Source organism: Corvus brachyrhynchos, unplaced genomic scaffold, assembly GCF_000691975.1.
Source record: "Corvus brachyrhynchos isolate BGI_N302 unplaced genomic scaffold, ASM69197v1 scaffold28, whole genome shotgun sequence".
NCBI lineage: Eukaryota > Metazoa > Chordata > Aves > Passeriformes > Corvidae > Corvus > Corvus brachyrhynchos.
The window spans coordinates 3,352,074-3,363,453 of record NW_008246058.1 but is presented as its reverse complement, the minus strand read 5'-3'; the positions used below and the strand labels follow the sequence as shown (position 1 = coordinate 3,363,453).

General features: G+C 42.0%; 1 protein-coding gene across 1 annotated transcript in view; it reads left to right on the top strand.

Moving 5' to 3' along the window:
- Nucleotides 1-11,380, top strand: part of RNF139 (ring finger protein 139) — a 22,660-nt gene that overhangs the window by 2,898 nt on the left and 8,382 nt on the right. The window lies entirely within an intron of this gene.

Sequence of the window (11,380 nt, the reverse complement as noted above, 5' to 3'; positions counted from 1 at the left end):
ACCACGGGGGGAAACTGAGAGGCGGGAGTTATAACAGAGAACCAGTGAACAACGGAGTAACCGAGAATTTTCCCGAACCGGGGGAGGCAGCTTGTACCCGGGCACCGCCCAGGGGGTGCAGTTTAGGCTTCTGAGCCGCCCCTCGCCCCACCCTCTGAGTCTGCCTCTTCGGGAAACTCGATCCAGAGGATGGGCTGGGATTGATTGGCATCATGCTGCCCCAGCCCCGCAGTGAGCTGGGTCACCGCAACAGAAAACTACGAGTTCAATTCCAGGAACATTTCTTCAAAAGCAGTCATGGAATTTGGCTTGTGTGGAAACACTGAGCTGGACAGAGGAACTGCCCAGCCAGTAGAAGAGAAGAATTTTTTCCTTCCAAATTTTTTCTTCCCAGCAGGATGCCTTTTAAAGTTCAGTGCACCTTAAAGTGATGCTGTGAAGCTAAATAGAATAGAATAGAACAGAGCACATCACCGTGGCACAATGCAGACAGTAGAAACATTCCAACATTTACTATATAGATGTTAATTATGAATGTTCTGTAAATCAATACACTGATAGGAGGCATTAAAATAAATCTTCATAGCTACTTCTCTGCCCTCCTGTTATAAAACCCATCAATAGTAGAATTTCCACAGCTCACTAGGAAGCTCAGCATTGTGCTGAACTGCCTTTCGAGATGGAAAGCTTTCTGTAATACCTAATTGAATAATCTTTTGGTGCATATTATGCCATCCACTTTTTTTCTGCCCTCAAAAGTGATGCAGAGGATGTGATCACCACTGGACATTTTGTCCTCAAAAAATCAACTGGCGTATGGATATGTTTTGGTTTTAAGGCTGCAATGCTTTTAACTAGAAGAAATACATCTTATCTAGAAGAAATACATCTTATCTGAAATGAAATAATGGAGATGAGGGGGTAACTCCTTCTTCCTCAACTTCATATATAACATCATCCTTGGCAGGAATATTTGAAATTTCTGGCAAAGCTACAGTATTTTCAAATAAGGAGAAGAAATCTATCTTTCCTGTATCATTTCCAAATGATTTCCACTTTTGATTACTGAAACATCTAAAATTTCTGTTTCATTCCTTGTTCATGACATTCCTAGCTGCTCAGAATGTGCATATGGAAATCAGCTTAACAAAAGTCAACCATAATGGAAATGCATGGGGGAAAAGCCTTCTCCTCTTTGTGGTATGTTCTATTTTGTTTGCATCAGCCTTCTTTCCCAAAAATTCTTTTCCACTCCTTAGGTCCACTGCAAGCAAAGTCATAGAATCATAGAATTGTAAAGGTAGGATCATTGAGTCCATCTGTGTCCAAAGTGACTGGACTGCTTGGACAGCATTAGTGTTTGAACCCATCCTGTGCAATGACAGAAAATAGAACATTTTACAGAGGATTCATTTTCTCTCTGGTTCATAAGTGAATTCAGCCCCTCATGACCCGGTCTAAGGAATCCAATTCAAGTATTATCAATACTCAAACCCCACCTGTCTGAGCCATCATGTCCAGCCACTTCTGTGGACTAAAATGTTGTCTGAGGCCCCCAATAGCACCCCTAAAACAGACTGTAGCAGTGGGAAACATTTTTTGCCTTTGCATCAGCTGGACCACAGCAATACAACACATCTGGCCCTAAAACTTTTGACAAATGTCTATGTAACATTGCCCTATCTCTTCACAACCCAGTCCTTTGCTCCCTATGACAGTTCATATTACAAAGTGTAATTAAGTTCAAGGCCTCTGTCCTGACCCCTAGGGGAACCAGTGACCTGTGCCCTGGATATCTGATAGATTAGCTAAAGGCTACAAATGAAAATTAGTGTCAGCAATTCGGCCCTCTACTAGAGCAGAGTATCTTACAGCTACACTAAAGCTCCTTGGTCTAGAAAGTCACACTTCTTGCAGTCCTGGTCCAAAACTGTGACATGATCTCCCCTAAGTTCAGGGGCATTATGAGCATCATGACATTTTGCCCTAAGTGGTAAATGTATCCCTTCAATTTAGTCTTCCCTATTTCCACACTGGGAAATGCCAGGTCAATGAATAGGAGCTTTGTAGAAACTGAATGTTCAGCCCCTAATGGGAGGCACGTACTTTGCTTTCTCCAATTTGCACTTCCAGCCAACTCAAAAATGAGTTGATAAACAAAGAGCTTTATCCAGTTACCAGTGGCTGGAACACTAGACAGAATTATTCTACTTCTAAGGAGGTAAAGGACTGCTTGCCATTCTGGAAAGGATTCAGGAATTGCCAGTCTTTGATAACTGAAAGAGAGAAGTGCCAGGCTGTAAAGCAGTATCTAAATTCACTGCATGCCTGTCCTTGCCATTCCCCATGCCAAAGGTATAGAAGAAAGAAACAGCCGAACAAAGCAAATAATTAACTGAGGATTGTAGTTCACTGTCATTTCATAAGGCAAGAAAAGACATCTCCTGTCTGTTGCGAGGGCAGATGCTGGGTCAGAAAGCCCAGAGCTGGGAGGAGATGCTGGGTACTATTTGTAACCTGTGTGGGATTCTTCCATGGCTGCTTCAAAACTGCTTGTACAGAGACACACTAAATGGGGGGTAGCAGAGGTGCAAGACTGGCACCTGCTGCATCCCTCGGGAGCACATCCCATGTCAGTGGGGTCGGAGGTATTTGCCTCCCCAAGCACTTCCTCACTCCCCCTGTGCATATGCAGCTGTAAATTATCACAGGTTTTGTCTCTTTTATTATCTCACAGTTCAAGCATTACAAGGATCATGTAAATAATGTTAACATTTCTAGTCTTGACTGTGAATTGTTTGATTCTTATACCACCAGAACTGTGTCTGCCTGGCACAGTTCTCTTCTCCCACAAAACACGCTTGCCATCTTCTGGCCAGGCCACCAAGCATCACGAAGACAGCTGGAAGTGCACTCTCAAGTGTCTGTACCATGGGTTTTCCCAGCTGTTAACAAAATCAACCAAGCAAAGAGTTTGAAGTTAAATTTTGTTTTGGAAAGTTCCCCTATAACAGAAGAATTTATCTTTCAAGCTGTGCAAAACTCATCTTTCTTGGTTCATAAAGATTTGCATGAGTTTTTTGCTTTTGTCTTCATACCTGCAAATATCCTGAGTTTCATTTACTCAGAGCCTAAAAGAGACATTTGGCCAAAAGTCTGGATTATTATGCTGCTTTTACATTTAAACCACAGGTTTCAGAGGCTTTTATAGGAAACTAGTGTTTCTCAAAACTGGAATTACAGTTTTCATTAACAGTTACTAAACACCAACCTTGCAGTGGAAGGTGAGTCTGAACAAAGTTCATATGGTATCAGGTTCCAACACAAATATTTGATGTGGCTGTAATTAATGCCAATGCCAGAGTTTGATATCACCTTGATATCCTCCTCAGCTAGGGAGGATCTTTCAGGAAGATCACATCTTCTGCCATGGCAGATCTACTTTCCTGTATAACTCTGTATTCTCTCTACTTTTGTGTCTCTCATGTTTTCTGTGAACACATATCTCCCAGATCAACTCTTCTGAAGACTGAAATCATCCTGAGAAGTGTATAATTTCAGACAAAAGTATAAAAAACATTCTTTCCATTATATAATAATAATAATAATAATAATAATAATATTACTATTACTATTATTTTAATGCTACAATAGAGAGCAGCTGACACAGTCGATTGTTTTCACCTAGTTTTATATCAGCTAGCTGGTGTTATCTGGCTACAGGTGCTGGTGACCAGCAGTACAATCCAGTCTGTGAGCTGTTTTCAGCTATCAGGAACCAGCTAAATTTAGTAGCCCACGGATCAGCAAACAGCTCCTGTTTGGGACTGTGTAGGCAGAGGACAGGGGAACTAGGGACAGCGTTGTCCTGTATGCGACTTTGGAAAGTTGAGGTTTTCCGCTATGATTTTTTCTGCCAAGTCTTTGTACTGACAGTGGAGTTCAGCAAGACTTTGCAGCATGAACATCAAGGCAGAGGCAAGCTCTGGCAGGCAAGGCTCAGCTCGGGGGTGACAGGGAGACTGGTGTCATTTCCAGATGACATTTCCTCTACAAGGCAGGATTTTTCAGCAAGACCACATTTTCTGCTGTGGTATGGCTAGTTTCCAGTAAAAAACAGATCCTGTCCACTTCTGTCTTTCACAAAACAAGTAGCACAAATGGTAAAATGAATGTCGAACCCCAAGCGAAAGGAACTTGCCTTGCCCTCTGTTACTTTACTTTGTAACTCAGGAGTTCTGTAACTGCATTCCAGATGTTACTAAATAACTGAGCACATATTGAATGGGAATAGTCAGATCTTGCCTTTCAGTGGTACAATCTCCCCACATGCAGCCACGCATCACCTTGTAAGGGGAAAAAATGTTGAGTGTAATGCATAATTAATTTCCTTAATTACAAAAACCGACATATAGTGCAAGGTTCTATATGTGCAGCTGTTATTTAATTTGTCATTTCAAAGGAAAAATTTTCATTAATGAATTTTAAAATTAACACTAGATCTGCATTTTATTTCTTACATGTACAGCTGCCTAACACAAAGCATGGCTGAGGTCAGAGAAACTGCTATGATGGCAGCATGTGCTTTTCCATGTGCTCCACACAAAATATCCCAATCATTTCCGTTTCTCCCTCTCAGGCACACCATTTCTGAGCTGCTGTCTGACAATTGAAAAAATGAGCTGCACCAGCTGTCTGGGTGTTCCAGCTTCCTGTCAGTTTTAGCAGACACATTTTTCTTTGAACAAATAGATACTGAACTTCTATAAGAAGTAATAGCCAAGAACAGCTACAGAACAGAAATTAATATTAAAATACAGAAATATTAGAATTATAATGAATATTAATTCCTAGGACAAATTTCTAGCATCTAGTCTGATATACTTTTAATATATTTTACTACTTTAACATTCTAGACTTGTTTTTACTGAGCATGCAATTTGTAGGAAAGCATGCTGTCTATGGATTAATAACAGGATTAGGGGGCTGGGAAAACCACTAAGAAAGGGGATGATACCCAACAGGCAAGCACATAATACTGCCTGTCTCAAGCAAGATGCACTCAAACACTCAAAAACCATGGCAGAAGACAAAGGAATACATTACAATAATGAAAAAAATAAAAAGGATCTTCATTTATTCTTTTGTTTTTTGCTTGCTTAGTTATGCCTTCAAATCAGGCCTGGAATAGGGAGTCAGCAGCTCTCGGAAGGAAGGCAAATCTCTGCAGCAGGAGCTGCAATGTGTGTGTGTAAACTTAGGAAAGACAGACATTTCTCCATTTAGTGCTTGGAAAACAAAAGAACAACGACAACACGGATCAGGAGGGATCTGGGAGGAACGATCTTAAGTGGTGCATCTCCCAGAGCCCCAGCAGAGAGGGGACGTGGAGCCGAGGAAGCCAGAGGGGAGTGCTGCCCTGAGCATGGTGCCTCGGGCAGGAGCTGAGCAAAGCCCTGAGCAATGTCCACCAGTACATCCCTTCCAGAGCAGGACAGATGCGGGAAGGGGGCTGCAGTCCTGAGACATATTCCTTGTCTCTCTCTTTCTTGTCTCCTTGCTAAGTATGCTGGTCAGAGTTAGGAAATGAGACAAATGTGCCAACGAGCAACAGTTAATACAATTTGTTCTCTTAGCCCCTTTTTATTTTCACAGAAGGTAAAAGCCAAAGGCTCTTTGTCTGTGCAGTTTTGTTCAGTAAAAAATTGTAAAGCCATAACCAGCAAGGTCTAACACATTTCTTAGCAATCATTTACTTTAATGAGAATGAAAAATTTGTTATTCTAGGACTATGAGAAAATTACAGAATTAAGAGGTTCTTCACATTGGCTTGCAGATAATGCACTTGTAGGTTATTCTTTTCTCCTGTCAGCAATGACCCAAGACTTGTCCATGTACTTTGACTCTCCAGCACCCGCCTTGCTTTGTCAAGGCAGAAAAATCTTTGGGCACTTCGAGCTTTCCAAATGAGCACTCTCTTCAAATAACATACATAATAACACCATGCTCCACTAAGGGGAATAGAGTCATAGAATCATGGAATCACAGAATGGCCTGAGTTGGAAGGGACCTTAAAGCTCACCCGAGTTCCAATTTCCCTGCTGCAGACAGGAATACCTTTCACTAGGCCAGGTTGCTCAGAGCCCCAACCAACCTGGCCTTGAACACTTCCAGGGATGGGGCATCCACAATTTCTCTGGGCAACCTGTGCCAGTGCCTCACCACCCTCAAAGTAGAGAATTTCTTCCTATTACCTTATCTAAACCCACCTTCTTTCAGATTGAAGCCACTCCCCTTTGTCCTGTCACTGGATGCCCTTTCAAAAAGTCCCTCTCCATCTTTTCTGTAGTTCCTTTCAGGTATTGCAAGGCCACAGTCAGGTCACCCCAAAGCCTTCTTTTTTCCAGACTGAACAAAACCAACTCCCTCAAGCTTTCCTCGTAGGAGAGGTACTCCATGCCTTGGATCATCTTGGTGGCCTCCTCTGGACTCACTCCAACAGGTCCATGTCATTCTTGTGTTGCAGACCCCAGAGCCTGATGCAGTGCTCATATGTTACAGACATTGTCACATCACACAGATGAGAAATTAAAATCAATCCTTCACACAAACAAGTTATTACAATTTGGTTAGCTAAATATTAACTATAAGTAAATTTCTTTCTTCTTAGCATCTTTTAAGAAATGCTATCTAAGCCCATGGCATTTAGCTGTAGAGAAGGAATAAAACCTAAACTTAATAACTACTCCTAACCATGTTAATTTTTGCAGGGAAATTATTAATATATTCAAAAGGTCCCTAAGTCAATAACTATATTTACAGGTTTTAGCTTAGCTTTTCACATGCTACCTTGATTTGCTTTTTTCTCTTCAGAAGAAGACACAGATATAGACTATTCTTGGGTAAAGACTATTGGTGTCTCCAATAATAATATTAAAAATACTCACATGAGTGTAAATCATTTCCATTGGACTTTAATATGTTACAGCAATATGTTAATCTTTAAATGTTTTGCCATTACTGCATTGGCAGTGCCACACATGCAAGTCTGTCTACACCGAACACGAGATGCAGGAGAGCCTGTGCCTCTTTATGCCTGAGCTGGCACTTTGCTGTCCCAGTGCTCACGTCGACAGTGCCAGGACGCTGCTGCAGCCGGGCAGAGCTGAGGGCATGGCTGTTCTCTGTCAGAGACAAAGAGCTGCTCCACCAAGGCACAGCTGCCTGCTGAATCCACCAAAGCCTACATTAATAAAACATTGATATTTGGCTTTTAAAAAATGCAGATCAGTCTATTTAATGCAAGAATATCATCCTAGGAGAAGAAAATCCACATTATGTTCCTTTCATGAGTCTCTGGGTTTTGTTTCAGTCCAAAATACAGACATTCTTAGTGATGGTAATGAAAAACTATTACAACAAAATGAAAGATACATTGTACAGGGCTTTATTCTTACATGAGGAATCCAGTATGATATCAGGGAATTCACCACAAAAGGTCTCTGGGAAGGAGAAATGGAATTTGGGAATAGTTAATGGATTGCTACACACACTGTAAACTAAAACACAGTTTTGACATGCATGTTTGCACTGTTTTCCTTAGGAGCCAACTGTTTTCATTCTTACAAAAATTACAGTTACTAAATCAGGCTAAATTTACACAGGGTATTTCAAGGCAAAGGTATCATGTGTATTTAGCTTTTCAGGATCTTGTAGTTAGAAAAAAAGCGCCAATCCTCTTAAAACCTTCCCTGCATTTTTATTCTTTTTTAATTATGAAAATGTGATTTTTGCAAGACCATGTGATTTTTCACTATCTGATGTGAGCTGTTGCACTAATCCAATAAAACCTTTGGCTCGAAGGGATAAGGAGAGCATTTAAGCAAATGGGGGAGTTTTAAGAAATCTAAAGTTTAGCTAAAAGATGGGTTTAGATTTGGCCATAATATATGGGCACAGCCCCTAAGCATGGTCTCAGCACACTGATATAGAAAATAGGCTGTTCTACCATTCCTGAAGATAATAAAGATTCTTTTATGTCCAGTTAATTCAAGGCATGTGACATATGCAGCTGATAATCTGTATTTATGCAGTTCCTCTTGTTCTAAAAATCTCAGACGGAAAAATGTTAACAGCTTTTGAAAAAAATCATAGGAATTCTGACCTATCAAAAATGCCCCAAAAATAATTTTTACATGACAGAGTAAAATCCAGCCTTCTGCCACATATGGTAAAGAAGGTCAAAGAATTCCAGTGACTTGTTATTGAAATAGACTGATCTGCATCTGTCTGACTCAGCCTCATACAGGAAGTGTATTAAGTTATTCTGAAAATATTTTTGAATTTTAAGTTCTAATTTATTATGAAACAGCTCCCCAGGGCTTGTTCTTTTGTGCTGCCATGTCGTGGGTGTGGGCCTCATGCCTGACACCAAGTCAGGGCAGGTACCCCCGGTCCCGGTGATACTAGGGGGAACAACCTTCATCTGGAGCCAGGACTATTTCCCCTTAGCAATTCACATATACAGACAAATAAAGCAGCTTTCTTCTTAATTTGTATGGTAGTTATGAATGAGAAATTGAAGAATTCCTCAACCAAGGAATTGTTTTTGTGTGCGTGAATTAATATAAATGTACTGGGAACAGTATTTCACCCCCAAATATACAAAGAAGTTGAGACTGCATTTAACTCTCAAAATGTTTTGCCAAATTTTCCTGCACTTGTGTCTTTGAAGTGAATTCAGGAGAGGTTCGCTTGTGTAACAACGCTGAATTTGGTTTATTATTCCACATTTGAAACTAGGTAGCACAAATTGCAAAATGAAACATATCCAGTAGATGTCATCATCCTGCATCCCATGTGCCTGATAATCAAGTTTAGATTTATTTTTTAAAACTGAACTGAAATCAAAAGTAGGAGTCCTAACAGAAAGAAGTTTTCTGAAAAACTTGTGTAAAACATGTACTCATTTGATCTGATACACCTTATTAACACTCGGATTTCTGGAATGTTTGCAACCTGGAAGTGTTCGTGCACAAAGTAATTTGCAGATATCTGTGCCCAAATAATATCTGTAAAATATGCCAGTAAATGCATGTATTTAAACCTGAAAATCCACTTAATGGGTTCCATTTAATCCACATGTCCTTAAAGCAATATAAATATGTACTACAGCATTGCCTCTGATCCTGAAGCCTGTACTGCAAAAATAGATTTAAGATCCTCTTTACAGATGAGAATATTAAATGAAGTTGAAAGGGCTTTGGGAGGTCAGGGAATTCCATTTCCATAAGTATTGCTTTAAGTTGTTTATTTCTTGACATAACACCTCACATAAATTAATATTTTCATATGGATTACTGGGAATTATCAAGTACTCTGATGTGCTTGATTTACATTGCTTTTCATTTCAAATCAAATATTGTTATTTGCATTCAGCAGCTTTATACTTAGTTGAGCAGTAAAATGATTCAGGCAAGTCTGAATTACTGTGATTCAGCCATATTCAAATGTTTTCACATTTTAAAACCTGACTTCTATTTTTTGGCGTGGGGAGACTTACTAGGTCAGAGTTATGCCTTTCAGCATGTGATTAAAACATGCACTTCGTCAATGTCCATGGATTTTGTAATACAATCCTTTAGCAATCTGGCCACATTTCTGGCTTTGTTAGCTGGGGCATTGCTTAGAAAATTCCTGTGCAATACAGTTATGGTCTGATCCAAACCCTTTTGGAAACAATAGAAAGGCTTCCAAGGGCTTAAGCCATGGATGAATGAGGTTCATGCAAATGCTGAGCCCCAGCAGGTGAAGCAGGAGGCAGACACTGGTGGGAAATTGCAGCGTGGCAGATGCCAACAGGTTCACAAGCCCATCTTGGTTGTGTCCTGGAACTTGCTTTTAATTCCCACAGGGGGATGAAGTGGGAAATGTCCCAGTTTCAGACAGGCTAACTCTGTTACACATTGCTTTCAGTTTAGTAATCTTTTTTTTATTTTGTAAAAATCATGCAATCATAGAATGTTAAGGGGTTGGAATGGACCTTAAAGATCATCTAGTTCCAACCTGCCCTGCCATGGGCAGGGACACCTTCCACTAGACCAGGTTGCTCAGAGCCCCAACCAACCTGGCTTTGAACACTGACAGGGTTGGGGCAGCCACAACCTCCCTGGGAAACCTGTTCCAGTGTTTCACCCTCACAGTGAAAAATTTCTTCTTAATGTCTACCCTAAATTGTTCCTCTTTCAATTCGTACCCATTACTCCTTGTCCCATTGCTACAGTTCTTGATGAAAAATCAAGGCAGATCGAAGTTTCCAAATGTCCTTGTATCTGTGGCTTCTGTGATAATGCATGAGGAAGGAGAAAGCATTTGAAAGGAAAATGCCTTTTTTCCTCTGACCCTTACCTATGGTTATGCGTTGGCTAAGACAGGTCTTGTGCATCTCACTCAAGAGAACTGGGAATTCTGATTAAAGCCCATTAGTCCTTCAGGCTGCACAACTCCCTGACAGCCCTGGACAGTACCGAGTGCTCCAACATCCCCAGAGAGCACAGGGCAAAGCTGCAGTCATGAGAAGTGCTGCGGGATGGGGGACACGGAGCTGACCCCTCCCGAGGGGCTGCAGCACGAATGCAGCTCTTTGTGGCTGGCAGAGGATTCCAGTGATGCGGTTGGGCTTTAGGGGCACTTTGGGGAAATGAGGGACCAAAGCGCTCATGGGACCAGGCCCACTGCCATCCCACCATTTGAGCCAGCGTGTGCCCAGGTGGGCAAGGAGGCCAATGGCATCCTGGATTGTATCAGGAACAGTGTGACCAGCAGGACCAGAGCAGTGACTGTCCTTTGGTACTCAGTGGTGCAGTCACAACATCACTGCTGTGTCCAGCTCTGGCCCCTCAATTCAAGAAGGACATTGCGGGGCTGGAGTGTGTCCAGATCAGGGCAACAGAGCTGGTGAAGGGTCCGGAGCACCAGGAGCAGCTGAGGTTGCTGCGGGTGTTTAGCCTGGAGAAAAGGAGATCCCAGGGGGATCTTATAGCTTTCTACAACTCCCTAAAAGGAGGTTACAGCCAGGTGCGGGTCGGTCTTTTCTCCGTGGCAACCAGCGACAGGATGAGAGGAAATGGCCTCAAGCTGCGCCAGGGGAGGTTTAGGTTGGACATTAGTTTTTCAGAGACAGGTTGATTAGGCGTTGGAATGGGCTGCTCAGGGAGGTGCTGGCGTCCCTGGCGGTGCTTAAGGAAAGACTGGACGCGGCCCTCAGTGCCGTGCTGCAGCGGACGCGGCGCTGTCCAGCCCCGGCCTGGCCTCCGCGCTTTTGCCAAACCCAATCGATCCTGGAACTCCCAGGGCGGGGCCGCGCGCCCGCGCGGGGCAG